Genomic DNA, 6,004 nt, shown 5'->3' on the forward strand with positions numbered 1-6,004 from the left:
ACTACTTTAAAGCATTTGTATTACAATGGAGGGGCAAATAATTCACAGCTGTTAAAGGGCTCTTCATTTCCATACTCTGCATGTTGACAATGGAAGGGTACCTGCATGTCACAAGACAGTAAAGCACAGTGAATGGCGTGTTATTTAGCTTTGAATGAAACCCAAACGACCGCAAACTGTTGAAACTCAGCAGCTGAAGTGTCCCTGGAGTATTCATCTTAAAAAGACACTGAACAAGTACTTTTACATGATTTGGTCAATAGCTCGTTAACCAGACACTTAAGAAGAACGTAGCGGTGATGAGTGGATGAATCTTCACGCAACAAAAAAAATAGACAGCAAGGATTAAGTGGAGACATCATTTGTCACTACCAACACTTTATAGGCTCCCTTATAAGGAAAAGGTCAAAGTTCTCCAACGTCTCATGACCAGACAACGCCAGGTCAAACTTATGTGCCACCACAGGGCCTCCACCTCACAGTGTCTAACATATTGATCTGGTTGATCGTCACATGCTCAACCTCGCCTAATTGCACATCACAGTGGGCCACACAAAAGCTTCAGTATCATGTTCAAGCTGAGTGGATGACATTGATTAGTGACGGTCATCTGTTGTCTGCAATCTGGCTGAAACACATGACTATGACGCCCCTTCCGACCATTTGAATACCTCTGTGTACTACCACAAAAGACATAAAGGAGGAAAGCCTTACTGGTGTCATGTTTGGATACAAACTGTGTTTTTAACATGGCTCATTCATGACTTGACATGAAAAATGCTATGCTATTTAAAAACAAACAAATACTTAAATAGTAATAGAACACGCAATGGAATCACAGTACTTTCTTTACATGAAATAAAGTACAGTGGTAATATTAAAGGCAAATGCTCCTGAAGTTGGACAATTTACATAATTGTGAAGAGTACAGTATGTCCTTAAAGTGTCAGTCTTTGAACACTAATCAGCCAATCACGCAAAACCTCTTTTCATGAAACAGGAAACTTGTTAAATCTGTGTGTGTTTGGTGTTTTTTGCCACACTTATTTCCCAAAGGTTGACTTCTGGATCCTCTTGCATTACATATACATCAACATACCTTACAAGACATCAGTACACTACTCTATCTTTGTTGGGGCACAGGACTCTTAACAATGATCTAATATTTTAGTCATGTTTCACTTTGTGCATCATCACTTATTGAAAAGGCTTAGGAAGAATGCAGTCCATCCATCCATCCATTTTCTACCGCTTATTCCCTTTCGGGGTCGCGGGGGGCGCTGGCGCCTATCTCAGCTACAATCGGGCGGAAGGCGGGGTACACCCTGGACAAGTCGCCACCTCATCGCAGGGCCAACACAGATAGACAGACAACACTCACACTCACATTCACACACTAGGGCCAATTTAGTGTTGCCAATCAACCTATCCCCAGGTGCATGTCTTTGGAAGTGGGAGGAAGCCGGAGTACCCGGAGGGAACCCACGCATTCACGGGGAGAACATGCAAACTCCACACAGAAAGATCACGAGCCTGGATTTGAACCCAGGACTGCAGGAACTTCGTATTGTGAGGCAGACGCACTAACCCCTCTGCCACCGTGAAGCCCTGGAAGAATGCAGTATTTTTTTTAAATGTTTTACACTGTTACCTTATGCTTGAATGACGGTCGAGTTAGGGCTGGGCGATACATCGATATACGCGATATATCGCGGGTTTGTCTCTGTGCGATATAGAAAATGACTATATCGTGATATTCGAGTATACGTTTTCACGCAGTTGTTTTTAGCTGCGGGCATAAACTGCATGCGTCTCTCCCTCTTTCTTGTCTCTTCTTCTCACAGAGACTTAAAACAAGCGCACCTTCTTACATACGTCACGTGTGTAACGTCACACGCCCTCTCCGAGCAGAGACGTAGCAGCATGGGTAACGTTAGCTGTGATGCTAGCGAAGCCGTGCAAGTGGTAATACGAGAGAAAGAAGGTCCGAAACTGGTAACAAATGAATGAAGAATTCATTCCCAAGAAAAACACCAGGGGGTCCATCATCTGACGGTGGTTCGGCTTCAAGCGGGAAGATGTCGAATAGAAAACTTTAATTTGTCAAGTGTGGGGCACAAGAGTTGCTACCAGAAGTAGCATTACTGCCAATATGTAGCATCATTTGAAAAGTCACCCGCTAATAACTGTTTAGTAAATACAGTTTTGGTCACTTGACTTAGTTGTGATTTCCTTCTCTGCATGAAAGTTTAAAATGAGTATATATTAATGCAGTATGAAGAAGAATGTTTTAATGTAGACACATAGAATCATCATACAGCTGTGATTATATGCATCAAATGTTCATTCAAGGCTAAGGCAAAATATCGAGATATATATCGTATATCACGATATGGCATAAAAATATCGAGATAAAAAAAAAAAGGCCATATCGCCCAGTCCTACAGTCAATCATTTAAAAATGTTAAATTTCCTCTTAGAATATGGAACATATTTTTTCTATTTTCATTCCGAACCCTAAGCCTGTTTTGGATACTCTAAACAAGGGCTATTCACTTCAAAAAAAAATCCCTGAAGGGCCACACTTATGGCTGCCTTCAGCGGGTTGCTTGTAACTGTGAACAATATGTGAATATAGTGTAGAGTTTCAGGTTTTAACTTATATTATTACACAATTGCCTATCCGTTGAACTATTGTATACATTTTTAAATTTTCACTCAGTACGTGTCCATGCACTAAATTAGTCCGATTTCTGAATAGCTCAGCTCTAAATGTGCCTCCTACAGCCCATGGAAACACTGGTCTAATACACTTGGAGTATGCCATTGGAAACCAGTCGCGCTTGCGCCAGCCTCAGAGCGCTGGATACAAGCCGGAAGCAGATACCATTCAATAAAAACAACAACAATTATAATGGAGAAGAGACTGTTTATTTGCTTTTCAAATTAAAAGAACTGAACATTTCAAAGTGCATCGAGGGTAGAAAAAAATAAACAAGATTAATTTAATGAGGTAACTAAGGAAATGTTAAATAACGGCTTAATGCAGACTCTCAAACGAAATATGAAAGAGAATGAAGCACTTACTACAAAGTACGAAGAAATAATAAAGAATACACAAACCTTTCCAAAATGATTAAAAATAACGCTGTATTACACACAAATGGCAAAATAGTCCAGAAAAATAGCAAACAAGTTCATCTGGAAAAGTATCCAGTCGGGGCCTCTTTTTCTTCAGATTTAAAACAACTTCAATCAATCCACAGAGCCTTTGTTGCCTTATAAATTAACTCAAATACATTCAAAAGTTTTGTTTTCATGATTCTTAAAAATCCCTTCATAAAAACTGTATGCCGTTGGTCTTTCTTTACTTCGGACCTGCCTCCGCTCTGATACATTCTTGGTAGTAGCGTCACGTTCGTAGAGCAATCGAAGATCATTTCTGATGCTGTTTGCTATTTAACATCAGCATAGCTATTAGAGACGTAATATTTATAATCTGTGTCAGTATTACAGCAGTCATCACAAGATAGCTACGAGGCTCTTTGCTTGTTAGAAGCCAGAGACGCCTAGTGTGTCGTCATATCGGTCAACCGAAAAAAATTTAATAAACTGCGCTAAAAGGAAATAAGCGTTCCCCAGTGTACGGGAGGAACAATACACGTATGAACAATAGTCACGTTAGAGAAAGTGCAAGGACACTTGGAGTTCACAAGAAGTTGGGAACATAGAAAAAAACAAACTATTTGAAAAATCAGACTAATTTAGTGCATGGAAACGCAATGACTGTAATACTGGCAGCTCAGTCGCCAGAATTTTATTGGAAACTTTCCAAAGTTTTTACAGCATAATACTGTAAATAGGAAGACAGTGCCACTGTTGTTTTACGGTAAAATGATGGTGACTTAGCTGCCAGTGTTTCACACGTAATTTATATTGTAATTTTTACAGTGTACATTTTGAGGGACAACTTTCCTTAAAATAATAAGCCATGTTTGGAATGTACGTTTAGATTTTTAATTTTCCTGCAGGAACTCCCCTGAAAGAATCAATAAAGTACTATCTATCTATCAGTATTGTCTTGTCAGCTTGTCGGTACTGGGTAATATTGATTGCTAGATTTTGTTGGATTTTTTTCTCCCCAAACGAGGATTCCATAAAACACTTCTTAAATAGGTTACCAGTAAAAAAACAAAAACAAATGACATACAATTTAAAAGAGAGAGAGACGAAATATGTGAATATGCAAGAATTTACTTTCTTGGGAACATCGTGAAGGGAGAACTGCACTTTTTATTTTTATTTTACCTATTGTTCACAGTTGTTATGAGAGACAAGAACGCGCACGTCTTTTTTGGGGGAGATTTTTAAGATGATTAAAAAAACGCTACATGATGCGTTAGGCTATTATGGGTCACCATACGTTAGGCTAATATGGGTCACCATAGCAGCACTCAAAGCCCTCTAAAACAACTCCCAAGCCCTCCATCAATGTTATGTATACACACTGCATATATATATATATATATATATATATATATATATATATATATATAATGTAGTAACAGACATGCTCATTACAATATGTATTATTTTCAATATTTACCGTATTTTGGTAAATTTTTGCACAGCCGGAACTCATTCTTATGCGCATTTATTTGCATTTCTATACCAGAAACCGAAAACATTTCTGCCGGCCAACTGGACCAAACAGACAATTGTCTATCAAGTGAGTCACACTTTGTATTGATCAAAGTACACGCAGTACATCTTATGTGGTCTGGCTAGATGTGTACAAACTAACCATGAAATGTGGGATAACACTTTACAGATACCGTAATATAAATGTTCATGGTTTTCAGTCAATACAAATTGGTGTCTTATCACAGTGTTGTGCATCACAAACTCAAATCTTATCTCTTGCCGTATCCAAAATACACAAAAACAGGTAAAAACAGGCTTAAAAAAGTTGGTATTGCAAAATAGGACCCATTTAACTGCTGTTGCCAAATTCAGTTCAAAACCACTAACATTTCTGCAAAATTAGATCCCTAACAATACTCTCCAATCTCTGTCGTAGAGGATGTTTGACTAGCATTTTTGCAGTAGGTCCTTAAAAAGGGCAAATCATGGCAGCTCCCTCCATCAGTGTGTGAATGTGTGTGTGAATGGGTAAATGTGGAAGTAGTGTCAAAGCGCTTTGAGTACCTTGAAGGTAGAAAAGCGCTATACAAGTACAACCCCCATTTATATGGAGGATCTTTGACCACTGTGAAGTAGTGCTTGTGTAATCTATGCAAGTAATCTAAGCCATTTGGTGCAGTGAAACATTAAAAGTACGTTTTTGAATTGAAATTATGTACAAATATCCATCCTCACGGTCCTCACCTTTTTTTAAATGCGGCCAACCAGTTAAACTTCACATCCTATAATAATTAAAAACTGAGAAGTCCTCAAGTCTCTGTATCATTTATTTTTTGTTGAAAAGAAGCAAGAGAATTCGATACAAATTTGACGAGGGCTCTTCTGAATCTTTTATCTTCTTTCCTCATTAAAAGTTATTGTTCCTCAGTGGAGTCTTTATTGGGGTGACAATGCTTGACACAAACAAAAGCCCCCCCTCACCCAGCTTAACTTCAAGTGGCTACCATTGTCTTTTATTGTTCTAGTAGCATATGTGCAAGAATGGTAAAGAAAAGAATGAGGGGGGTGGGCTTCATCTCAGCTGAGCGCTCATGTCATCCACATGACTCAGCAAGTGTTCTGAGGAATACTGCACACTAGCCAGTGAGGGAATTTGGATGGTCGGATGTCTCCATGTTATATACGAAAGGAGCCCTCCTTTTCCCCACGACCTCTCACCCTAACCTCTGACCTTTACGAGCCATGGAGGATGAGGTTTTAAAATGGGACCAGTCAACCAGAGACCATGGAAAGTCATGCAGATGAGAACGACAACATAAATAATTCACACAAGTTTTATAGCTCCCTTGGGAGGTAAAAA

This window comes from Nerophis ophidion, linkage group LG03, assembly GCF_033978795.1.
Source record: "Nerophis ophidion isolate RoL-2023_Sa linkage group LG03, RoL_Noph_v1.0, whole genome shotgun sequence".
Taxonomy (NCBI): domain Eukaryota; kingdom Metazoa; phylum Chordata; class Actinopteri; order Syngnathiformes; family Syngnathidae; genus Nerophis; species Nerophis ophidion.